The sequence below is a fragment of the Megascapheus bottae genome, chromosome 33, assembly GCF_031878675.1.
Source record: "Megascapheus bottae isolate mThoBot1 chromosome 33, mThoBot2.hap1, whole genome shotgun sequence".
Taxonomy (NCBI): Eukaryota; Metazoa; Chordata; class Mammalia; order Rodentia; family Geomyidae; genus Megascapheus; species Megascapheus bottae.
The window spans coordinates 1612812-1640720 of record NC_143541.1 but is presented as its reverse complement, the minus strand read 5'-3'; the positions used below and the strand labels follow the sequence as shown (position 1 = coordinate 1640720).

Here is a 27909-nt window from a genome sequence, read left to right as displayed (position 1 = left end):
CAAGCAGGACCCAGTAACAGAAATTAAACATGAATGAGTCATAGCAAAAAAAAAGAGAGAGAGAGAAAGAAATGCAAATAGAATTTGTCAACTATAATGATTATTTATGCATCACCTAGTAACAACATGCAAGATTTTCAGCTTGTTTTTGATTAAAAAAAAACTACACTATTTTTCAGAGATAATGTAAGCAACATAAAGAGAATTTATAAGACCCCAAGGAAAAAAAATTCTTACTGCAATGTATGAAATATTTCAGGCAGCAACAACATCGATTTACTTGGATAAAAAGTAGTCAGGAGATTGAAATCTTCCTTTAAAAACATTTTACTAATTACCCTTGTTAACTGGGTGACATTACGCAGCTATCCTTGCTAACATATTGTTAGCATGCATCACAAGTCCTTGTATTTAACCTGTTGCAAACCATTGCCATCCTTCTAATCTCAAGTCATGGCACCTGGATAAGAATCTCTGGAGAGGAATTCACAGGATGTCAGATGCTCTTATGACCAGAACCAAGGGCCGAAAGCATCTCCATGACCCTCCTGCAGGGAAATTCTCTGAACTATAAACATTTGATTGATAGTCCCTTCATTTCAGGAGATCTGGTATCTGATCCTCTGGACCCTGCACTGGGGAATTTGGCTTAACATTATCCTGCAGGATTAGCAATCAAATACAAGGAAGCTTTCGTGGACACTCAAATCATGTTCCAGCTGTCAAGCCAATCAGAATTTTATTATTTTTTTTAACTTAGCAGCATGTGGGCGAAAGCATGTGGCCTTCAAGTCTGGAGTATAGGAAATTCTAATTATCTGGATCTAGTGAAATGAAAAGTTATTTAGTCAAAGGATACAAATGTCCTACCAAAAAGGAATATCTCTTACTCTAGCATTAAATAGAAAAACATATTGGAAATACACTATGTTTGATAAAAAAAATCACTTTCACAAATGATCAGCAGGACTTGAGGACAGGACATCAATTTACTTTTCTCAACCAACGATTCACCCGATCAACATTTATTAAGTGACTGACAGAGCGATGGTAAACACAGACACATTTTCACTTAGGAGGCACAGTCTATCATCTCAATTCATACCTTACAAGCCAAATATGAACTAACCACTCTTCATTCTTAACATGCTATTACACATTGCTAACCTTTTGTCTCTTTCTTTTCTCTCATGTTTATTATTTTTATTTTAAAGAAAGGGTAATATATTATTAGTCTAGGCCGATTGTCAAAGTCTTAATCTTCTTACCTCAGCCTCCCAAATACTGGGACTAAAGTAACAAACCACCATATCCAGGTATAATACTAACTTCATGGCAGTTCCTCTGATCATTTTATTCAGTATATTTAGAGTAAGTGGTTTGGTTTAAAGTTTGTGTTGGATGAAATATTTTAAAAAAGAGCATGTACAGGAAGTGGTGTTGTATCTCAATGTAGAAGAGTGGTAGCCAGGAGCTGAAGAGCTCGGGACAACACCCAGGCCCAGAGGTCAAGTCGAACAACTGACCAAAAAAAAAAAAAGAAAAAGAAAAAACCAAGAGCATCTATATATATAAAATCACATAGCCAGACTGGGAGTTTGACCTAGTTGTAGAGTGCTCGCCTAGCATGCACAAAGACTGGGTACAATTCTTCAGTACCTCATACATAGAAAAGCCAGAAATGGTCCTGTGGCTCAAGTGGCAGAGCTTTAGCCTTGAGAAAGCCCAAGGACAGTGCTTAGGCCCCAAGTTCCAGCCCCAGGATTGGCAAAAAAAAAAAAAAAAAAGAAACCACATAACCATTCAGGAATGATAAGGCTTATAAGATTAGAAAAGAAGGTATCTGCAATGATCCTGGAATATACTAAATGAAAAGAAAGGTTTTCATGAGAAATAATAATTCAAATTTGATTCTACTCATTGATTTTTTTTGAAGTCTATTTTATCTGATATGAGGATGGCAACTCCAGCCTGTTTATGGGGGCCGTTAGCTTGATAGAGTTTATTCCAACCTTTCACTTTCAAAAGATGATTGTTTTTTTGGGTAAGATGTGTCTCTTGAAGACAGCAGAACGATGGCTCTTGCTTTTTGATCCAACTAGACAGCCTATGCCATTTAATTGGAGAGTTAAGTCCATTGATATTGAGAGTTAGGATTGAGAGATATTTATTAGGTCCTACCATTTTTAAAAGCTTTTAGTAGGGCCTGTGTCTTGACAGTTCTTGTGGTCCTTAGGTGGTATGCTGTTTAGGTGCCATTTCTTTCCCTATATTGCATTTATTTTGGTTTTCTAAAAAAATATGGAACGCTTCACGAATTTGCGTGTCATCCTTGTGCAGGGGCCATGCTAATCTTCTCTGTATCGTTCCAATTTTAGTATATGTGCTGCCGAAGCGAGCATTCTACTCATTGATTTTTTTGATTAAGTATGTAAGGTGATTTGGTTCCTCTTTTCACTATCTAACAAGAAATACTATAAAAGACAACTGAGGGCCGGGAGTTTGGCCTAATGGTTAAACTGCTTGCCTAGGATGCACGAAGACCCGGGTTGGATTCCTTGGTACCACATACATAGAAAAAAGCCTGAAGTGGTACTGAGGCTCAAGTGGTAGAGCTCTAGCCTTGAGAAAGTCCAAGGACATTGCTCAGGCCCTGAGCTCAAGCCCAGGACTGGCAAAAAAAAAAAAAAAGGACAACTGAATCAACTTAAACACAAATCATTATGATTAACGAAATTAAAACTCACTGTTTAAATCATGAACCAGAATAAAATCCATTTTTCAATCACACTGAAGGGACAGGTTTGTCAAAGGAAACAAAAAATTCCTGCCATGGTTCTAACAGATCTTATCTCTCTTTCACAGAGTCCTGTTAGTAAAATTGCCATATATGAAGAAATGATTAATTTCAGATAAATAATGTGAAGTGTCAGATAAATCATGTGAAGTGTCCCTAGATTGTCCTCCCTTCTTAGATCTGTTATTCCTCTCCCCCCCCCATGACGAGAAGGACAAGAGGCTTGGGAATTAAACCTCGGATAAGAAAACAGCTGTGCATGTCAGTATTCATTATTTCAAAAGAGTAGAGAAAGCTAATAGCATAACTACTTAGATGTCACTAGTTAAACTATCTAAATAGCTTAACTTCCACAGTCTATGAAGAAAGAAACCAAGTTGAATATTACCTATGTCCTAAATGACAATGTCTGCCTTTTTTGTTGGCAGGGAGGGGGCATACACAAAGCCCCTGAAAGGAAACTTTATATGTGAGAAGTAAAGAATATGATAATATTCTGATTCTTCATTGTTTAATCACTGTGTAATTAGAGACACATAGACAATGAACATACGATATCATCGCTTTACTTCTCTTCATATTAGCTGAGATCTGATTTCCTTCAAATTTGAACTTAGAAATAATCCATTTGGCCTCTTTTGTTATGTCTGATTTAGGCTGGACAAAATCCCAAGCATTTTTTTTTGTTAGTTTCTCTGCAGTTCCAGGCAATTACAAATAACTAATTACTTGGGAATCTCTTTGCTAACCCTGTGCTCAATTTAAGAAAAGTGTAAAAAAAAGTAGACCTAGCAAACATTTTTAAGTGATAAAAAATGACCTAGGGGGGACTGTACCTTATCACAAAATTGCAGATCTGACTTAAGGTTACCTTAAATACTTTCACAAATACTGATTTGATGAAATGTATTTTTATTATAAATATGTTTCCTTCATACATAGATCTTTCCCCCATAGTTATTTAAATATTATTTTGTTACAGCTTATTAGTTAATTCAGGATAAAAAGAAAGAGAAAAGTACATTGCAAGAGTCAATTTAAAGTGATGATTAATCACATATGAAAATCATGGATTCTCAAATCCTATTGTCATAGTTTTCTATTTTAATAAAAACACACTTTCCAGAAGGCTGTTTTTTAATTCAGCACGCACGTCTTTCCCCCTTATGCACACTTGCTGACCACTTTTTGAAGGGCTAGATTCCTCATGCTGTCAAAGACCCTGAAATCACTTTGAGAGAGAGAAGGCTTCCCAAACCCTTCGTCATAGACAATTACTACCAATTAGTCACACTGTGGGGCTATGCAATTCTTTCTCTGCACCTGCAAAAGCAATGTTTGAATGCCACAGCTGAAGCCAGCGCAGCACTCAAAATTAAATTTGAACTGACTGAAAAATCTACTCTAATACCTTATTTATTACCTGCTCTTCTCCAGAAAAGAATATGTAGGCGAAGAGGCCCCCAAAGGTTATACTTTTATCATCAGTTTGTTAGAATATTTCCTCATGAAGAAGTGTCTCTTTGGGGGACACAACTGATCGAACTTCATGCTTCAGAGGTTCTTAAAGCATGTGTGAGAAGCCACCTGGAGCATAAGCTTTAGAATTTCCATTTCCCAAAAAAAGGTTTCGACCTAAGGGCCAGGGGTTTTCAATCAAAATGTCTGAAGAAAGACTGGCTATCTGAGATTTAATCAATATAGTGAGATAATTCTGATGCACATGGAAAAACTTTTCGAACTCCTCCTGTTAGAGATTTGTAGGACATTTATTTTTTTAAGTAGCTAGCCCCCTGGAATAAAATATATGGGTTTAGAAATTTGAAATCTCTTTGCAATGTTGTACATTAAGTTTCATGATGGGAAGAACTTTGCGTAAATTGTCCACTTAGAGCAGTAAAAAGCTGTCACCCTGTGTGGAAAGAGAAATTAAAATAGAAGGTACTTTTACTAGACAATATTTTATTCTATGGTATATTATTTTAAGTAACATTAATGGAGTAGATGCCTTTATGGTGTATTTTCTTCCTAAATAGCACATATTGATATTATCTTATTTCTTTGTCGATAGTTCAGGACCTGGGGACTGTCCTGGAGAATTCTCAAGGCTAGCATGCTACTACTTGAGCCACAGCACCACTTCTAACTTTTCCTGTGCATATAGTACCAAGGAATGGAACCCAGGTCTTTTCTTACATCTGAGTGAGACTGAGGGATTCACCATTATTTTTTAATTAGAGAATTAATTAACATTGACTTTTACATCCTATTTCAAATGATGTGTATAACAAACAAGTATTCAAGAAGGGAATCTGTATATACAATCACTGGCACTTAGATTTGAGAACATAAAATTAGGCTGAGGGTTTGTATGTCATAGATACATATTAATCTATGTAACTAAATATTATGTCTATAAAGTCATACATTTGTATGTCTATCTAATTGTGTTTACCATTCTTAAAGGTGTCTGAGCACTTTGACCATGGCTAGATCCCACTGGCATAGAAATACTTCAGATGGAGAAATGCCTAGCATTGTCAGTCCAAGCAAGATGGGCAGGAGATGGATTTGACCAAACTAGGTTTTAGTTCCTGAATATCCCCTCCTTCCACTGAAGGAAAAGAGCAGGTAAAATGAACTATGGTGGTCTTCGTGCTATACTTAACAAACATGCCAGTCAACATTACAGCTGTAAACTTTACGCCTACCACTTCCTACTTTAACAACAAAATGTCTGAAAAAGCACACAGCCCATTCCAAGAGCAAGGAAAGAAAAGCTCCCAAAAATATACTTACTTGAATGCACATATTTTATTTATAAGCAACAAACTGATATCAATTTGCAGGGTAGAGGCAGCGCAGAATAAAATATAGGAAGCAACGAACTCCAGATCAGCTTAGGAAAAGCTCTGGTGAGGATGTCTATATGTAAAGAAACTTCCAGGGGCCGGGAGTTTGGCCTAGTGGTTAAAGTGCTTGCCTAGCATGCATGAAGACCCGGGTTCGATTCCTCGGTACCACATATAGAAAAAAGCTGGAAGTGGTGCTGAGGCTCAAGTGGTAGAGCTCAAGCCTTGAGAAAGTCCAAGGACAGTGCTCAAGCACTGAGCTCAAGCCCAGGACTGGCAAAAAAAAAAAAAAAGAAACTTCCAGATTTGAAGTGAATGTATTTTGTACTTAAGACTTCCAGAAAGCTGTGCAATCATGACCTTCTCTCAAAGGCCAATGGAAGGTAAATCTACAAAAATCCAGCAAGATAATTAAAAGCTATTTAAACATTAAGGAAAGATGTGATGATGACAGATTTATCCCAAATAGCAATGCTATTCCTACTCCATATGAAAATGAAGGTCCTACCTTCCCACCCTCATCCGGACCCTCTCCTCAAAGATTTCCTCTTCTACTCTGTTAGCTTCTTTTCCTCTCCAGTTCACCTACCCCTTTGAGATAGTCCCATAATTCTCTACTTCTAGCCACAGGAGGCACTTTATATAATATGATCTTCCTGTGCATCTGATGAGAAATGATGGATTCTGAAGCATGTTTATTTAAACCACAAACCCACAGCTCTGAACTGAGTTTCTGCCTGGTTCACAGGAGGCATGTAACTCACGAAAATGTGGGTGGAGGAATAACTTGTAGAAATAGACATCTGCACTCACTGATCAAAGAATAGAGAGATAATAAGCTCCAGCTTGAGTTCTCTCAAAGCCATTCAATCCAATTCAAACAAACTCAATTCACCTTCACCCAGTGAACACTTACTAAGGGTCCAGCTTGTGTTATAATAGTGATATAAACTTTAAAAACATTTTTACTTGTGTTGTCTCTTCAATTGCCTTGACATTTTACTCTGCCAATGAAAGCATAGTTAATAGGCAACCAGAAATGAATTGTAAGACAGGGAAATCATAGAACCATTCCAGGGTTTGTGGGAAGAAACTAGAATAATTAGAGATAAAATGTTGTCCTTAGATTTTGAGATTGTGTATCTAGTAATATATTTATGAGTAGGAAATCATCTATCTATCACTCTATCTGCTATCTATATCTTTGCTCTTTACATAGCTCTCTCTCCTTCTATATATGTTTATTTTCATTTTATGGCAAAGCTACAAGGAAAAGTTCTAAATATACTTCATTTGTATGTATATTTAGTGGTTTGAGAAGATATAATTGTGATTAAAATCTCTGGCCATAAAAGAAATGGAAATCAGTCAGCCACAGTGGATCATGCCTTCCTTCCTAGCTTCTCAGGAGGCTGAAATCTGAGGATCACAGTTCAAAGCCAACTTCAGTACTAAAGACCTTGAGACTCTAATCTCCAATTAACCATTAGGAAATGGGAAGGGGTGCTGTGGCTCAAGAGGTAGGGCAGTAGCCTTGATCTAAAGAGCTCAGGGACAGCACTCAGGCCCTGAGACCAAGCCACATGACCACGACCAATGATTAAAAAGAGAAAGAAAAGAAAAGAAATGGAAATGAAAACCACATTGAAATTCTACCAGACACCTATTAGAAGAAAAAAAATAATGGATGTTGGCAGGAATGTGGCCAAAAGGGAACCCTACTGCACTGTTGGTAGGAATGAAAACTGGCCCCGGAAAGAAGTATGAAGGTTCCTCAAAAAACTACCAACACCCTATGACCCAGAAATCCCACTCCTGGGCACTTACCCAAACAAACACAAACAAGGCCACGCTAAAGCTACCAGCACAACTATGTTTATTGCCGCATTGTTTACCATAGCTAAGAAATGGAACCAGTCCAGTTGCCCCTAAGCAGATGAATGGATAAAGAAAATATGGCATATAGACACAATGGAATTCTATGCTTCTATGGGAAAGAATGACATTGCCCCATTTGTAATGAAATGTAAAGACTTGGAAAAAAATCATACTAAGTGAAGTAAGCCAGACCCAAAAAAACCTATACTGCATTGTTTCCCTCATTCGTAATAATTATTATATGTCTAGGATAGTCTTAGCAGGGGTCACAAAAGCTGAATATTATGTACATATGATGCTATAAATAAAATAGTACTGATTGAAATGAACTACAAGATAAGGAAATAAGAGATTTTTTTCTTAGTGTACTGTATGCAGTTATTATTTTTAACGTTCTCTCTCTCTCCTTTGTTTTACCCCCTGTTGTCACTGTTTTCGATTTTGGTACCCTTTGTATTGTATATAACCTTATGTGATTTGGGGGTGGGAAGGGAAATCACAGAAATGGTCAGACAAGGACAACGCGTGAATCAGTGTAACCATGATACTCCCTCCCTACAACTGGAGGGGAGAGGAGCTAGGGAGCTGGGAGAGATGGCAGGAGAAAATGAGGGAGAGTGTAACAATGCCAAACTTTGACAATAATTGTACTCATTCCCTTATTCATATAACTATAACCCCTCTGTACATCACCGTTGGGGGCCAAGTAACGCCATGTCTAATAACTTTCTGCTGAGACAAGGCAAGGCGCAAGAGGCAGGGCGCAAGACTTGATTACCATTGATTACAAATGTGTTATTGTTTGTCACTCTCTGCTGGGACCTAGAGGGAGGGTATATTAGCTGGAGGGACTTCCTCAGGAGGGGGGTTTTATTGGAGAGAGAGATTTTCCTGCCTTGAAGAAGCTGTGTGGCGTCTCTGTTCATGCTCCGGGGAAGGAAAGCTGAGTGCGGGAGGTCGTGGGCCCTCTCCTCTCACAGCTCTTCCTGGTCGGGGCATGTTTTTCCCCATCCCTTCTATTAGTCAAGTGGGACCGGGGATGAACGAACCCCACACATCGCCTTTTTTTCCATATAATTTTTATTGTAATTAATACAAGGGTTACATTACATTCGCCAGATGGAAGGTGCATTACTTCACATACATTGATACCCTTTCTCATGTCTTGGTCCCCATTTCCCTCCCCCCCACCCTCACCCTCATCTTGTTTTCCCCCCTTCCCTATCCAATTTCAAATAACCAAATACGCATATATCCAATATATCAGATAACAAAGTGAAATACTGTAACAATATGAGATAACCAAGAGACAGCAAAAGAGATGAGAGATAACATAGTACATTAAGGACAACAATCACTCATTATGTGGCTTTTGTTTCTATATCATAGAGGTTCTTTCATTTAGCGTCATACTATATGGCCTTATGTATCTAGGTTTTGCTCTATTGCAAATCTCTGCTAGGAGAGTCCAAGGTTTCTACTGAATATGGCAAATGAGAGAAACCATTGAGCCTAAGTTCCTTTGAGTCTGGCTTACTTCACTTAATATGATTTTTTCTAAGTCTTTCCATTTCCTTACAAATGGGGAGATGTTGTTCTTCCTGACAGCAGCATAGAATTCCATTGTGTATAAATACCACATCTTGTTGATCCACTCATCAACTGAGGGACATTTGGGTTGGTTCCATATCTTAGCTATGGTAAATAGTGCTGCAATGAACATCATTGTGCTAGTGGATTTAGTATGCTCTTGTTTCTGGATGGTTGGATAAATGCCAAGTAGTGGAATTGCTGGGTCATAGGGGAGCTCTATGTTTAGTCTTTTGAGGAACTGCCATACTGCTTTTAAATGAATAAAATAAATCTTTCTAAAATATATTTCATTCTGCATGTAATGTTCAATTTGTTTCGTAAGGCTTTCTACTCTAAAGTTGGGTGTCTAAGAGTGACATCATGGTTCATCAATAACTTGGGAAATCTGTAATTTGTTTAAATAGTTCTGTTGCCTAATTTGAACACATCTTACTTCAACAGTTACTCTGTGCCCCAGAGTAACAAAAGAATACCTTAATAAAAAGACATATATATATAATTTAAGATAACTATGCTTCTAGGAACATACAAGTAAGTGTTAACCTTCCCCCAAATTGTTGAAGATACGATTAAAACTTTAATAAACAAAATTTACCTCCACCTGGAAAAAACAAACAAGTGTATGACGTTTGGTTTTATTTTGCACATCCTATTTGCTTCCAAAAAAGGATAGAGCTAGTGAAAATATATTGTTCGTCTGTCTGTCTATCTATCTATCTATCCATGATTTGTCTATCTACTTTCTTCCAAAGATAAGATGCCAAAGTATTTTTGACCAGAAATCTTACCAAGGGAATTGAAAAAGCATTTTTCTCACCAGAATGCAGAATACCACATCTTGTTCTAATTGATAGGTATGTCTTATGGAATCCACGAGTAGAGAATTTTACCAATAGGCAAATGTTTATTTAGAAGAGAGTATATAGAAAGGCAAGTGTAAAGCTACTTTTAAAACACTATAAATGATTTTGGGTATAGACAGAGCTTACTAAACTTCACATATCTACATTACAATCTAATAGTCAAAGTACACAAAGCTCTGTGAACAGGTCCCTAGCCCCAAATCCAAAACCAAATCAATCAATCAAACAAGCAAATCACAACAACGACAACAACAAATTCTTTCTAATTTTCAACTTAAGCCCATGTTTTAGATTTGGCTTCTCAAAATTGTTGATTCATTTATTTGTTGGTAATAAAGCTGAATTTGCAGGTTATTCATATTTATTAATTTACTTCTATCACAATTTTTTAAAAAAGAGTTTCCACAGAAGAACATTAGAAAAAAGTTTCTCAATGTCATTCTGTAACTCCCCACTTTTTGTTTCAGCATTGAGAAGCGTGTGTGAACGAGCACGGTCAATGTTCATTAAGTGCACAAACCTGACAGGTCCACAAAATGGCACCGCGTGTCTGTGCATCTGAGCTTTCCATAATGAATAAATGGGGCGTGTGATCTCAAAGGCAGCTGCACCAGCCATAACTTTGTATTTGACATTTGGCTGCTCTGAATAGCATGTTGGTCAAATATCATCCATTTGGAGAAAAAAAAATAACGAAAGGCAAAAAGTGGTGAGGCTTTCGAGAGGGCAGTGAGACAAAACCTAGGAATCCCACTTCTAAGAGTCAGGCTGCTCTAGGATGAATCAATTATTTATTTATTTGGTTATCAGTTCATAGCTGCTGGAGTTCACTTTAAGTTCATTTCACTAAAATCCAGGACATCTGGAAGTGGTGCTATGGCTCAAAGTGGTAGAGCAGAAGCCTGGAGCTGAAGAGCTCAGGGACAGCACCCAGGCCCAGAGTTCAAGCCCCAGCGCTGGAAAAGATAGAAAGGAAGAAAGAAAGCAAAAAAGAAAGAAAGAAAGAGAGGAGGAGAGAAAGAGAAGGAGAAAGCAAGCAGGATTCAAAAACTTGAAAGAACTCTTCTTTATGACAAAATGCTAAATCTATTTCTTGAGAATACAGACTTATTTCAAGGATATATAACAAATTAGGAAAATGCTAAAATTATAGAAATATCAACCACCTATAGAGACTGGGCAGTGGAGATTAACTTACTGAACACTGGGTTTAGATATCAGTACATGATCTAAACATTTGCTTCTTTTCCTGATATGAGCTCTCAGGAATCCAAGTGGACCCACTATTAAAAGTCATTTGCAAGGCTGGGAATTTGGCATAGTGGTAAGAGTGCTCTCCTAGCATGCATGAATACCCAGGTTCGATTCCTTGGTACCATATACATAGAAAATGCTGGAAGTGGTGCTGTAGCTCAAGTGGCAGAGCTCTAGCTTTGAACAAAAAGTGTCCAAGGACAGTGCCCAGGCCCTGAGTTCAAGCCCCAGGACTGGCAAAAAAAGTCATTTGGAGGTCAGGTGTGAGTATCACATGCCTGGAAGCTTAGTTACTCAGGAGGCTAAAAGCTGAGGACCATGGCTTGAAGCCAGCCCATTCAGAAAAGTCTGTAACTCTCATGTCCATTTAACTTCCCAAGAGCTGGAGGTGGAGCTGTGGCTCCACTTCAAGTGGTATAGCGTATATACACATAAAAAAGCTCAAGTACAGGACCTAGGGCGGGCACACATGGACACAAAAATGCATACACATGTGGACATACACACATCATTTAAACATTGTAAATTTAGTAAATATGACACCACCAGTTTGGGGATAGGTGAAACTTTAGATCATGTTATCTGTGGAATTCCTATTTCATAAAATCCCATAGACATTGAAATTTAAGCTTAGGTCCTGTGAATCTTAGCTAGTTATTGTTTCTATATATGAGATACTTTAAACATTTGGGGGAGGGGATGTTTTCTAATTTGAATTGGTATTGGAGTTCAGGATTATGCAGAGGGTAACACAAACTGATTGAAGAAATTCCTGTTCAAGGCTATCTATGGCCAAGGTTTAAAATTTCTCCCTTCTTTGGTATGAATCCCTTAGTGATATTATTGTCTCTATTTTTGACTCATTTGTCTTTAATTTCTGAGATCAGAGTGAGTTACAGAGTCAGGGATATATAGTGGGTACTGTATAATATCATAAATTCCAGAGTTTTGGTCTATTCCTATGATGACATGTGAAGAAAGGTAAAAGTCTAAGTGCTCTTATCTGCTTGAGTGCTGTTGTATTAATTACTTATTCGCTCTGTGACTACAGCTTTGACATGAAATAAGGTTATTTCTTAAGATGACCTTGATGAAGGTTATGCAGCAGTTAGAATTTTGCCCATCAAAGTGAAGGCTCAGGATTCAGTAGTTACATTACAAATGGTTGGTCCCTTATTTTGATGCACAGATGTTTGACTTCAGGGAAGACATGTGTGACATTTCATAGAATGCCCAACAATGATGTGGAAAAGGGATTTGATACTGACTGCCTGGTGCTTTCCATTCTAGCAGAAAAAGAAAATGAAGATAACAACAGGAAATCTCCTCCATACAGGGAAACTATAAGGCTTATACCTTCCCCAGTTCCACCACAAGGGGTGCCAGCTAGAAAATCTTGGTCTGTGGAGTAAGGTCAAATATTATAGTGACCTGTGACACAGTATGAGGAACAGGCTCTGAAGTCAGTTCTCTTAATAAAACATATGTGAACTTAAGATTCAGTGAAGAGCACAGTGATTTCTTATGAAATGGCTGTGTAAGGTACAGTTACTTTGTTAAGGGTCACAGTGAGCGCTTACAGTATACTCTAGCCTCCCTCCTCACAGATGGATTGGAAGTAGCACTCTTATTTGTCTTTAAATGAGAACCTTCACTATGTGCTGGCATTGAACAGACATGGAAATCAAAAGGTGCTGCCTTCAGAAGGGGTAAATGCTCGTGTCAGGGTGAAGTGACTTCCCAGGACCTTGGGTTGTCATGAAGGACAGGACGGGTCCATTAGGGGACACTGTGAGTTGTGTCTTCGCCATCTGCCAGGGAAAAATTGAAGCTGGAACCATGAACTCACCCGCTAGAATGCTGAGCTACACAAACTTATTTTCTTTACAAACCATCCATCCTCATGTATTTATAACAACCTAAAATAGATCACAATGCAATCCATTAAACACTATTTGAAATATTCACATTTCTTACTCCTGTAGCTATGCTGCAGAGACCCTGGTAAGCACTGGGTTATCTTACTTTAAATGTGAGAGTACGGTGATATTTAAAAATAATTTCTTGGGCAGTACTGGGGTTGAACTCAGGGCCTTGTGTTTGCCTGGCAACCACTAAACTATGTGATTCACAGTCCCTGCCCTTTTGTTTCTTGGGATCTTTGCAGAAAGACCTGGTGTCTGCCTCCAATTGCCCTACTTAGCTTTCCATATGCATCTGAGATTACAGTTCTGTCCCCACGCATGGCCTATTGGTTGAGCTGGGAACTCTCTTGAACAGTTGGCTTGGCTGCTCTTTCTGGGATTGCAGGCATGATCCACCACCCCGGGTCCTTGTAAGGGATATCGGTGAAGAAAATCTCCAGAGGATGCCCCATGCCTTGGTGCCAGCTCTGCCCACTGCTAAGGGAGAGTCCTGAGGAGCAGAGTTAGGAATCAGATGTAGTTCTCAGTCTACGATCAGAAGCACACAGGCATCTCATCTACAGGGTGGTCATACTTGTTGGTAATACTGTACTGCACGAGAAACACATTCCCCAAGAGCTCATCGTCCAGGCTGTCTCCTAGAATTCGTGTTACCAGTGACTATAACTGATATTTTTGACAAAAAGTATGGATCTTGAGACATTCAGGTACAAACTAAAAATTAGTCATCACCAAGCACCAAGTCTACACACCACGGGGAGATTCATATCTGAGCTGCTTCGTGTGTGTCTATGGTGCTGTAAGAGAAAAAGGGAGATTATGGAAACAGCACTCACATTTCTGTTCGTGTGATTGTTCCTTTAAAGATTTGCTGAATTCATTTACTATAAGAAGGCATTTGGTTATCTACAGGTTTCCTTAACATATCTTTTGGTCTCCTCTCCCTCCTCAGCATGACACTGTCTTATGATTGTTAGTGGGCGTTCTAAAACGTGGTTCAAAATTACATTTTATATTTATTCCAACAATGTGATTTGACATATAAGGGCTTTATCTTTTAGTTGCAGGCTTCTCTATTTGCCGTGTTATATTATGTCACCTTATTATAGTTCACTAAAATGCCAATGGTTTTTGAATCATTGAGCTGGAAGGACTTAAAGAAATCAGTTTATTCTGGCCCCAGCCTAGGAACAAATAAGTGTTGGATAAATCCTGAACATGTAGGATCTCAGAGGTGGCTCTTCCTATCCATGTCTCCATTTTTATTTCTTTATAGGCCATTTCCAGTTATTTATGAAGTCTATTTATTCCAAAAATATAAAATCTTAATGAAGTTGGATGCTCTAAGATATAGAATGCTATATTACTGTGAAATATAAATGATGTGTAGTCAAGCTTTATACACAATGAAATTTGGGTCCATAACTCATGTCTGTAGATGATCTGCTATAAGAATGATTCTTTGCAATAATGAACTGTTCACTATTATTCAAAGCAATTTATATTTTCTATTATCAGAGAGTACTAATTTCTAAAAATATTTCTTAAAACGTGAACCATGCAGTCATTTAACTTTCTCTTAATCCACCTCCAGTGCTTAGTAGGAGAATTAAATATGCATTCACCATAAAATTTCACGGGACAGTATTTTTTTTAATCATTGGGGATCATGATGTCTTTGTCCTAGCCTAAACAATAAAATCCAAGATTATTTCATCTCTTGGACTTTCTAAATCCTGTGATACAAATAGCATAAACATAGTACATTATCTCTTTCCATCTCAAAGAAAGCCAAGCCTGACTTAAAATGTTATTGATTATTTTTGTCAATGTGTTTGAAATCATTTTGTGTTTTATTTTTTCTCAATATAATACTTCTTGCCTTTTACACAGAAGAATTGCTGAATGATGTCTTGTGTGTACCACTAGGTGTGCTTTACAATAATGGGATCTTTTTAGCTAGTTATTTATTTCAGCTTTATCAACAGCTATTACATACACAAATGCAATTTCTAAATTATAGTTTTGTGCTGACACTGGACTATGTTAAGCAGTATATAAGAGAAAAGGAAGTAAATATTTGTTCTAGGACTGAACTGTATTGCAGATAATGGTTCTGAGGTAATTTTTGTACCTGGGCTGTAAGTAATTTTGTATTGGAAACCACTCATCTTAGCATTTGTAACTACTTTGATGTCTTGAAGAGGTTGTACCATGCTATTTTGATGACTTAAAAGAAAATAAGAATTTTAGAGCAGTTTTAGGTTCGTAGCCAAACCAAAGGAAGATATAGAAGTTTCCGAATACCCCCACTCTCTCATAAGTCTAATCATTCCCATCAACAGATTCCACTGATGATGCCCTTCTTAGAATCAGTGAACCCAACACAGACAGGATATTATCATTCAGAGTCCATAGCACCTGTGATTGTTCACTCCGTGTCTAGACAAACAAATGATGAGATATACCCACCTCTATGATATCACAGAGTATTTTCACAGCCCTGAAACGCATCCGTACTCAACCTCTTTATATTTCCTCCCTCTCTTACCTGATCCCCAACAACCTTCTCCTAGTTCCCACAATTTTGTCTTTTCCCAGAATGCCATGTAATTGCAATCCTATTATGTAGCATATCAGATGGGTGTTTTCACTTAGGAATCTGTACTTGTTTACCCCATATTGCTTCCTGCCTTTATAGCTAATATGCTTTTAGTGCCAAGTAACACTCCACAACCAGGATGTCTTAGAGTATATTTATCCATCATCCATTGCTTTCAGAGTTGGGAATTTATGAATAACGCTGCTAAGATAGAGCTTTGGTGTTTTTCTTGCAGACACAAGTGCTCAACTCTTTCTGGGTAAATGCTAAATAATACAATAGCAGAATTACATAGTAAAATGATGTTTGGCGTTAAAAAATTTCTTCTCATTATTTCAAGCTTTAACACTGATATAGGAGAGGAAGAAGGGCATATGAATCATGAAAAGTAAATTGCTTCTATCTTGTCCAAGATAGATAAACACCTGTAGAAAGTAGGCAATAAGTAGAACAGCAAGTGAACTGAAACTTGTATTTATAACCTAGCTGTCATTCCTCAATTGAAAAGGTGCTTTACCAAACTGCAAGCTGTCTGATCAAGGAAACAATGATCATGCAGAAAGAAAGTCTGAAACTGGAAGTGTTTCCAGTTTTCTTAGGTTTTAAATTACCCAAGTATTTCAGAAGGAAGAATTACAACAAGGAATTTAAAGGAGGAAACTTGAAGAGATGCACAGTACATTGACTTTACTCCGTTAGTGGAGCCTTCCTACTTTGATATGTTAATTTTCTCACCTGTAGCATGCGATGATTTGACCACCAACCAAAGATCATATCTGTACAGTTAAATTATATTTAATCTATGTGACATGCTGGATATCATGATTAGGTCCCAATTAAAAAATGAAAACCTGATAGTGTGAATAAATTAAATCTCCCATTGTCACAAAATTAGCAGAAATAACTTCAATTATTGTTAGAAAAATATAGTGACTTCATCTGCAAAGTCTCAAATTTGCCATTGCTTCAAGATATGTAATGGTCGTTATGACAGAGTCAGCTCATAATTCTTTAAGGTTTTATTACATAAAATAATGATCACCTTAATATGCATTTTGCTTATTTTCCTGATAGATTCCTAACTCCGTAAGACCAGGACACATTGGTATCTCACACCTGTATCTTACACACTGATATCTTCCAAAGATCAAAGCATGTTATTCTACTCTTGTTCAATGGCTTTTGATCAATTAAATTACTCACCTCAGTTCACCTTATACCAAAACCCATGTAGTTAACATTCAAGAACAGAGAATCTCTAATCAGTTGTCACTCTAGTGATTAAATGTTCAGAATTAGTAGTGAAAAAAATATGGTAAAATCTAGAACCATAATGAAAACATACTGACAGAATAAGAGAATTACATTCTGAAGGGCAAACAAAGATAAATAAGGACATCAAGAACTAAAATACAATCCAGCAGAGGTGGCACGTGCCAGTAATCCTAGCCAATCTGGAGGCTGAGACCTGTGGATTGTAGTTCAAAGCCTGCCCTGGCAGGAAAATCCTTGAGACTCTTTATTTGCAAGAAACTACCCAGAAAAGGCCACAAGTGGTGATATAGCTCAAAACAGTAGCATACTAGCCTTGAACAAAAGAAGCCCAGAGACAGTGCCCTAACCCAGGGCCCAGGACCAGAAATAATAAAAATAACATTAACTTTAGCATTTACAAAGTTAATAAAAATCTATAAAACTGTTACCGAAGAAAAGAAGGAAAATATATAACAGGTAGAAACTAAACAACAACAAAAGGAAGGATCATCAAACCAATTCTTGGGTTACATAAAAACATACATAAAATAAAATACTTCCCTTATACAGTTACTACTGGAGTAAATACAGTGATCCATTGCATCCTTGATGTTGAAATGTGACTTTATTAAAATAATGAGCTCAGTGCTTTTCTTTTATATGGATATTTATGGAAATTTAAACTATGACAAAGCTGACACAAACTTCAGTTCTGTAAAATTCTGTGTCTAAAGATTTAAAATAGTGCTATTCTTGCTGGGTACTTGTGACTAACGTGTAATCCTGGATATTTAGTAAGCTGATATGTTAGGAATGTGGTCCAAAGCTAGCCTGGACAGAAGAGTTTTTGAGACTCTATTCTTCTTTTAACAAAGAAAAGCAAAGCCAGAAGGGTAGCTTAAGGCCCACATGGCAGAGTGCTAGCCTTTAGTCAAAAAGCTAAGAGAAAGGGCCCAGGGCCTGAATTCAGTCCTAAGTAACAGAATACATATACACCACACACACACACACACACACACACGCACACACACACACACACACACACACACACACACACACACCACACCACACACACACAGTGTAAAGGCCTAAAGTGTGTTACTAAAGACCTAAAGTAGAAATTAAATGATTTCACCACACTTACATTATAGTTAAATAATGGAAGTAATCAGGCAAAAGGAAATTACTTTCCAATTATGAAATACTGCAAGAAGTTTCCAACAAACCTCACACAAGTTTTACTATTTTCTTACATGCTTTTCTTTTAATAGATGGCTAAATTATTTCCTCATTTAACTCTTCATTTTTTTAACATATATCCATAAATTCAATTGATTGAAATGCTCTTTTATCTGATATTTTGGAAAATATTTTTCTAAATGTAATGGTAACAGTCTCAAAGTATATTTGACAATTTCTTTCTTTCATCATACTGTAGAAAAAATTCAGACACACAAATGCTTATTCTTTGATCATCCATACATAACAATTTGGGTGAAGTTATTTTTTAGACTTTATTAATTTGTTCTATAATTAATAATGTGTATAGAATTTCTATTAATTTTCTATGAGAAAATATCTTTCTGATTATATAATGCAAACACTATAAAAATGAGAGTTATTCAGCATAATTAGTTTTAATCATATGAATTCTCAGTCAAAGATAATCACCCATTAATATTTTACTGAGAATTATATATTGCTTTAATGTATATAAGCAGTACTTTGTCAAATTATTTTAAAATACCTTTTGTTTTATTTTATTAAGTAGCACTTCATTTGTCAAATTCTTTTAAAATAGCTTTTTATTTTATTTTAGAAACTGGAATTGTACTCCAGTGGTAAAGCATTTGCCTAGTGTGACCAAGACCTTGCATTCGAAATCAAGTACCACAATAAGGTAAAATAGCTTTGTAACTTCACAGTGTATTTGAAGCTAGTATGATTAGATTATATAATTGTGTGATAAGCACTTTAGTGGGACCTACTAATTTTAGTGTGTCAAGGTTAAGGGGTAAAGAGGAAACAATTCCTGAAAAAGTATTCCCAATGTTATTGAATTCTTTCACATGGAAGAAATGAGAACATGAACCAACTTGGAAATGGAAGGAAACCAGCAGCCATCCTGCATTGTCAGGAAAACCTGAAATCCCACAGGTCAGAAAGTCTTACATTTATCAATTTCCATCCACAGCTCCATTCATAGAATGTCATCCTATGCATTGTCATTCATAGAACAGAGATGCCATTCTTATTGTTCAGAGAGATGTCATTTTTTGTATCAGTGGCATGGTATAGATTCTGCATGAAATATCACAAGGATTATATTGAAAACCAAATTGTAAGCATCAAACATATGCTACACTTAAGAGAAAAATCTGTAACTGTAGCTAATAGTATATGTCAAAAAATAGATTTATTGTTTAAAAATTAGAATTATAGATCATTATGCTGGCTTATACCTTATGTCCTAACCAGCTGCAATGCTGGCAATGAAGAATCATGGTTTGAAGTCAGCCAAGGTACAAAAGAAATCTGTGGGAGAATCTGTCCCTAACAATGGTTGGGTGTGGAGGTACATGCCTGCTATTCCAGCTACAGGATGAGCAAAAGAAGGAAGATTACAGCCCAGTCCAGCTTTGGAATAAAGTAAACACTACCTTAATAATATAAGAGGAGGGGCCAGGAGTTTGGCCTAGTGGTAGAGTGCTTGCCTAGCATGCAGTAAGACCCAGGTTCGATTCTTTGGTACCACATACTTAGAAAAAGCTGGAAGTGGTGCTGAGGCTCAAGTGGTAGAGCTCTAGCCTTGAGAAAAATCCAAGGACAGTGCTCAGGCCCTGAGCTTAAGCCCAGGACTGGAAAAAAAAGAAAAATATAAGAGGAAAAATGAGGTTTGAAGGCATGGCTGAAGTGATAGAATGCTAGCATAGCAAGTGCTAAGCCCTGAGTACAATCCCCAGTATAGGCAAAATAAAGAAGGATGGGGGAGTGTTATATATCAAAATCTTCTTTGAATGATAAAATATCAATGTAGTGCTGGAGCTTGGCTAAAGTGGTAGAATACTCATCCACCAAGTGAAAGATCATGAGTTTAAACAAAAGTGCTGCTTGTTCTCACAGAGGAAGAGAGAGAGAGAGAGAGAGAGAGAGAGAGAGAGAGAGAGAGAGAGAGAGAGAGAGAGAGAGAGAGAGAGAGAGAGAGAGAGAGAGAGAGAGAGAGAGATCACATACACAAAACACACATATTCAACAAGTTATATACTTTTCTTTCCTTCACACTTAATACATTCTTCCCTTCTCAAAAGGGTTAGTGTTTACAGAGTGGGCTTTTTGTTTCCTTGTGCCATTCTTGGCAGTAATATCTGGATTTCAACAATAAGTGCTTGAGGATGACTCCATCAAAACACTGGGGAAGTAATTTAAACTGCTGCATCCCATTATTTGCACTAAAGAAGCAATTGCTTTTCAGCTGTCATCATTCACTTTGGTTCAGCCAAAGAAGAGCTGCAAGAACCAAGTGACTGGAAAGGTTTAGTTCGCTGGCAGTATGCAGTGAAAGCAAATAGTCAAGCCATCTATGCCATATGTTTTACTACATGTATATACATGTGATCATATGCAATCTCATACTTTTCTCTTTTTGTTTTGCCAGTCCTGGGGCTTGAACTCAGGGCCTGAGCACTGTCCTTGGGCTTTCCTCAAGATTTGTGCTCTGCCACAAGATCCACGGCACCACTTTCTGGCTTTTCTATGAATGTGGTGCCAAGGAATCGAACCCGGGTTTTCATGCATGCTAGGCAAGCACTCTACAACTAGGCCAAACTCCGATCCTCAAACATTTCTACTAAGAAAAATGAGTTGCATACTTAGGAAAAGTTATAATGTCAAATATTTATCCATTGCTTCCTATTTACAGTGAAAATATGTTATATTCAAACTAGATGATACATGAATAAAATACAACAGTATAGGATATTAATTTTTATAAATGAAGTAAAACCCAATGAACTTAAGTAAATTGTCTCAAGTAACACAATAGCACTTAGGATATCTTTATTTCAACTTTGGAAATCTGATCCCAGGGTTTTCTCACTCTTTTTGTGTGTGTGTGTGTGTGTCAGTTCTTGAGCTTGAACTCAGGGCCAAGGCTTTGTCCTTAAGCTTCTTTTGCTCAAGGCTAGTGTTCTACCTCTTGAGCTACAGCACTACTTCCAGCTTCGTTTGAATAGTTCATTGGAGGTAAGAGTCTCAAAGAATTTCTGCCCAGGCTGGCTTTGAACTGTGATCCTCAGAGCTCAGCTTCCTGAGTAGTTACGATTACAGGCATGAGCCACAATGCCCAGCAGATTTCAAAGTTTTCTATTTTATCTATTATGCCATTTTACTCATTTAAGTTCAATTAAAAAGGCACACACACACACACGTACACACATACACTTACAATTAATAAATGCCATTAAAACCTGCTAGCATAATGCCTTCAATTATTTAATCATGCATCTTAATGGTTAAACTTTGTCAGTTCCCATGTATCCTTGTAGCCCACAAGGCCCTATGACTATACATTAGAGTCTCGGAAATCTTGACTTGTATGTATTATTTGGGGGATATACATTCATGAATACAGAATATGTCTATGTAGAAAGAATGTTTAATAAGACGTGAGCAAATACATGAAAATTTTAGAAGAGCAGATACTCTCATAAAGGATAATAAACTTCAAGAAAATACAAGTACTAAAAATGACCCAAGGAGGAAGTAATCATATGGAAATTTCAAAATAAGAATTAGAACATACAGCTGAGCCTGGAATAAAACTCAGTGCTAAATCTCTTTTTTTTTTGACATAGGAAGGTAAATCTCCTATGACATCATTGTCAATACCATTTGTCTATTTATTATTTTGTTTCTAGAATCCATTGGTTCATGTCAAGGAATTTTCTTTTTTTTATATTTTTTATTGTAATTAATAAAAGGGTTACATGACATTTGCCAGATAGATGGTGCATTAATTCACATACATTGATACCCTTTCACATGTCTTGGTACCCATTTCCCTCCCCCCCACCCCCCCCATGTCAAGGAATTTTCTTCAGGGCTTTCTTAATAACAGTACAATGGATGAAAGCTGGAACTCATTTAATAAGGTAGATTAAATGCCTGGCATGGAAAATCACAATGCTTAACCATCTAAAATTCATAGATACCATGTAAACTTGGATGAATATAAAATTTGTCAAGACAACACATAGGTAGCTAACCTCTCCAAGGTGCTAGATTAAATCTCAATCTCAAGAATGCTACATTAATCATAAGCAAACATAGGAAAATAAAGGATATGGACACAGGATTGACACTTGAGACAAAGGTTATTGAGAACAATATGGCAGACTATGGAAATGAGGGGGCGTGTCTAGAGGAGGGCAAGGCGTTGGGATAGGCAGCTCCTATTACAATGGAGGGCTTCAAATGAATTGCACAGAGTGGTGAGATGGAAGATGCAACTCATTCTAAGTTTCACTGTGCAGAATCTTTTAGGACATTGCTCACGTGGCAATTCTGTGTCTAACCAGGATGGCTTTGCCAAACTCAAGAATTTACTTTAAATATCAGAGTAATAGTCCTGACTCCATTTATAATTTACTAAAAATGCTCCCCCGTGAGGAAAAACAAATGTTGCATTTTATATGCTAAAGCCCATGGACTCAATTCGTTTTTTACAGCATACAGAGTAAATTGTTTTTTTTACTATGATTCTGACATGGTTGCTGGCTTGATGTGAGACCCCCACCCTGCCAAAAAAAAATCAGAGGCGGGAAGTCTTGAGTGTTGAGGGGAAGCTGAGCACAGGGAGCTAAATTAAAATTATGAGATATGAGAGGAAAACAGTAAAAGGACTATGAAACTTGAGAGAACATAGTAGTCAATGTTTTCCACTGAAATATGAGGTACAGAAGGTACAGAATGAAATATGAGGTACAAGAAGGTACAGAATGGTACATCCATTCGGGAGATATTCACCCGTTGTTTGAAAAGGTTACATTTGAAGCCCTAAGCCATGTGAAACACAGATGCAGAATTTGAGCATAGTATCATTGCAGACAATATAAAAAACAGTCAAACTACCAGGTGCCAGTGGCTCACTCCTGTAATCCTGGCCATTGAACAGGCTCAGATCTAAAGACTGTGGTTCGAAGCTAGAACAGGCAAGAAAGTCCATTACACTATATATTCAATTAACTTACAAAAATAGCCAGAAGGGAAGCTGTGGCTTAAGATGCAGAGTGCTAGCGTTGAGCACCAAAGCTCAGAACCGAGTCCAGGCTCTGAGTTCAAACCTTCGTACTGGTATTTCCTAACACTCCTGCCTCCCCTTCCCCCTCAATAAAAAGGCAATAGAAATAATTTAGTAGAACTAAATAAAGAAGCAGAACACCAATTCAATATCAAAATGAATAAAAATAATACATACCATTGCTTGACCAAGATTACCCTGTTGAGAAGACTATTGTTTTTTGTTGTTGTTTTCAATATTAAAGAGAAAGCCTTTGCCTCTATACTTATTCACCTGACTAATCTACACCAGTCTTCAGTTTTTACATTTGAAGCATTGCATTGAAAATCTAAAATTGTGTTTCGAATGCACGGCTTTCTATTGAGTCTTCCTTTGACCACCAACAATGAAATCCGCTACACAATATATGAGATTATGAGAAAGAATATGAAAATGAAGAATAAAAAAGTTATCTTCAAATATCCTTTGAGAGGATAAAAATGGAGGATTACCATTTTACAACTGTCAAGAGAAGGAATTAATTTTATATCGTTTTTCTATTTCCACTCCCTGTTGTGGTAAAATTGAATGAATAAAAGGCCATTGTCTTTATTCATTAACTTCAAGCGATAGTTAGAGATGGAAATCTTTTGGAATTGTGATGCCGCTCTAACAATCTTTATATAAAAACGACGACACTTACAAAATACTCTATTCTCTCCCCACTGTAAATGTTGTCAGAAAGATGAATTCAAGACAAGCTGTCAGCACAGATTTTCAGTCTCCCCACTAAGTTCATTTGCGAGGCTTTTTTTCTTTGTACATTTGCCAAGACTGCACTTTATCAAGAATGTGATTAAAATAAGTAAAGAGAAATGATTAAATGTGGACCATGGATTTTTGCTGTTCTCCTAAAAGCCACGAGGAATTAGATTAATACGAGTAAATAAAAATATAGGATAAAACTATAATATCACTTATTTCCATTAACCTTCTACGGTGATAATAAAATTTTTCTCAATGATCTAATGCATTCTTTTACATTGACAAAACTAAACATATGAATTATCAACAGAAAAATGTAAATAACCATTGCATTACTTCCCTGTATATCTTAGTTATACAATGTTAAATATTATGTTAATGTGTATTGATATTACATCATATATATTTAAACACACCTGCCAGGGGTATATTTGGATAATATACAAGCACATGTCCTTTTAAGTAGTCTAGTTACCATTATATGTGCTTGTTTATGTCTTTTCTAATAGTAATAAAGTACAGTTTCATTATTCTTGTAGCAATGAAAAAGATTGAAATGGGATCTGAAATACTGACCACAAAATTATGAAGGTAACATACATTAGTTGCTTATATCTTATAAATAATTTAAGCAACCCTTAAACCAGCATTACAAAAAGATACCTGAAAATTACTCAGAATTTTTTTAAAAAGATGTTCTAATATTTACCAGAATTTATACAATTGTAAAAGATGTTTCCTAAGTCTATGATTTTTTTTCTCTTAAATTCTGGGTGTCTAGACATCATCTTTCATTTATACTTTTGAAATAGTTCAACTGTGAAAGGCACCCCTATAATACAAAGCCTTCAATTTACTGATTAGCTATGGGGCAGATTTCTAGTCAAAGGAACAACAATATATATACAAATGTGAATTCTGAATTGTGCTTTGGGAAAAAAAAACCTCTAAGATATAGTATTTTTAAACATAGGGCCTCAGGTAAGTGACACACAGTGTGGCTTCAGTTTTGTCATTGGTAGTTCCTACAATCCCTCATACCCATGATAATATTCATGTCTATTAGTATTGCATTTTATGTTTTGGTGGGTGTCTTCTCAATAAATGTTGGAAAACATTGTATTTGTTGGAAAACACTGTATTTTGTCACATGGAATAATTGTTCAATAGCACATTTCTAGGAGAGTTTTTTCCCATATTTTTTTTTGCCAGTCCTGGGCTTGAGCTCAGGGCCTGAGCACTGTCCTTGGACTTTCTCAAGGCTAGAGCTCTACCACTTGAGCCTCAGCACCACTTCTGGATTTTTTTCTATGTATGTGGTACCGAGGAATTGAACCCGGGTCTTCATGCATGCTAGGCAAGCACTTTAACCACTAGGCCAAACTCCCGGCCCCTCCCATATATTTTTATTGTAATTAATAGAAGGGCTACATTATTTTCACCAGATAGAAGGTGCATTACTTCACATACATTGATACCCTTTCTCATGTCTTGGTCCCCATTTCCCTCCCCCGACCTCTGCCCCTCATCTTGTTTTCCCGCCTTCCCTATCTGATTTCAAATAACCAAATAGGCATACATACAATATATAAGATAACAAGGTGAAATACTGTAACAATATGAGATAACCAAGGAACAATAAAAGAGATGAGAGATAACATAGTGCATCAAGGACAACAATCACTCATTATTTGGCTTTTGTTTCTATATCCTGGAGGTCCTTTCATTTAATGTCATCCTATATGGCCTTCTGTATCTAGATTTTGTTCTATTGTAAATCTCTGCTAGGAGAGCATAACATTTCTACTGATTATGACAAATGAGGGAAACCATTGAGCCTATGTTTCTAGGAGAGTTTTTAAAAAATTATTTCTCTGTTTTTCAAGAGATCCCTATTTATTAGTCACATAGCGATTACTCACAAAGATAGTGATTGCCAAAGGTTTCATTTGTCTCCATTTCTATTTTTTCTTCTTTTACATAACTATATTCATGTTTCTATGAATGACTTTCAGTGCCCTTTCATTAGCCAACTGTGGGTAGGAATTTCCCCTAAACAAGAATTTTAAATTGTACCACTTATTTCCCTTTTTTTCTTGAAAGTACATTTTCCTAATATTTAATTTATAAATCATTTCCCAGGTGTATTAGTAATAAATGGTTGAAGGCGGCAGACAGATTTCCAAAAGGAAAGCCTCATGCTTGCTGTTTACTCATTAAAAAGGCATCAAGAGAAAGCACAATAAAAACAACCTTGTGAACCTTTATAATTGGTCTCCAGGGATATGTACCTCTCAGGATATCAGAGCAGATATTATCTAGTCCAAACTCCTGCATCATCCAGAAAAATATCTAATTGGTTATATATGGTGCATATGAGATAGTTGCTTATGGCCACAGCATTTTAATTACTATTTAATTTTTTTCTGAGCCTCAAAAGGTTGTGCCAATGGATTACCTGTTAACCTGCCAATCTACATGTCTAGTTCTTCCTGTTCTTGCTCAGCCCTCCCCTAATTCTCATCAATCATGCCTTCTACAACTGATTTCATATTCCTAACTTGCTTTATCACACATAAACCTTGCAAATTCTTGCTGTATTTGTTCCCTGTTTTCCTTTTCTTGTATCCATCCTAACCTCTAAATCTAGTTTTAGCTTCACAATATTCATTCATCCATTCCTTTCATTGTTTCAAAGATTTCACCTCAGAGATCCACTATATATATATATATATAATATACACATTTATAATACATGTATATCTTTATACATGTTTTTGCTGAATTATATTTAAGCATATATCTCCATGTGTGATGATATAGGAAGCTGTCAAAATTTTTAAAAAAGGAAATACAAGTAGTGCTTAATTCTAAATACTCTTCCCTAAAACAAGGCTTAATGCAGAGCTATGGCTACCATCCTCTTGAATTACTATGCAGCCCATAAATAACTTTAAGTAAAGATGTTACAAATATTTATTGTGTATCTGGAAGTACACAAGTGAACATAACCATATAGTCTACAGGACATGGTAGTTGAATATTTGGATGTTTACATAAAGGCTTTTGTATGATTTATTGAATGATGAAATCTCTGAATTTACCAGGATTTCAAGTATATTTTAGAAAATAATCACTTGTAGATTCAGGAATAACTTCTCAGGGATAACTGTTATTTTATTTGTTGTTCATCAGATATCAGTATAACAGTAAACTAATCCCAGATTAATTTTGACTAAAGTTTGGAAAGTTATCAGATTCTGGCTATGGATAGCCAGCACATGCAAACACCTGATATCTATCTCTCTAAATCATGTATGTATCTCTATCTGTATCTATATATCTACCTACATATCAATCTATCTTTCTGTCCATCTCTATTTTTATATCAATGTCTATCTGTATATCAATGTCTATCTTTAGATCTTTCCTGTTTAGTGTTATCACCCTTCTAAAAGTATTTTCAAACTTCTAAAAGGATTAACAAAAATCTTTTCTACTAACAAAAAGATGAAAATGGCTACTGTGGCAGCACATTTAAAATCGTGTGTGTATAAAGCACATAATCAGAGCCTTGCTTACTTAAATTCATAGGTAGAGAAAGGAATAGTTCCAGGTGAAACTGCTAAGTTTTAAACCTCTACCTCCTGCTTGCTTTATGCTACCTCATCCATTTTTATTTGGTCCTGCGGCCCACATTTCACCCTAAGTTTGGTGAGAGACTCTATTAAACAGAAAAGGTCAGGGGGAACAAACCCTTGGGTTGCTCCATCAATTTCAGATGCAGGAAGACTAGAGGCAGAGTCCTAAAAATGGGGACAGTCTGCTCATGAAGCAGCATCCACAAGC

At 36.6% G+C, this 27909-nt stretch overlaps 1 protein-coding gene and 1 non-coding gene across 2 annotated transcripts in view; both read right to left on the bottom strand.

Moving 5' to 3' along the window:
- The window catches only part of Cntn4 (contactin 4), a 723524-nt gene that overhangs the window by 491803 nt on the left and 203812 nt on the right, over positions 1-27909 (bottom strand). The gene's annotated exons all lie outside the window — the stretch shown is intronic.
- On the bottom strand, positions 2296-2402 carry LOC150042817 (U6 spliceosomal RNA). The gene has a single exon (XR_016533555.1). It is a non-coding gene; the product is annotated as a U6 spliceosomal RNA (small nuclear RNA).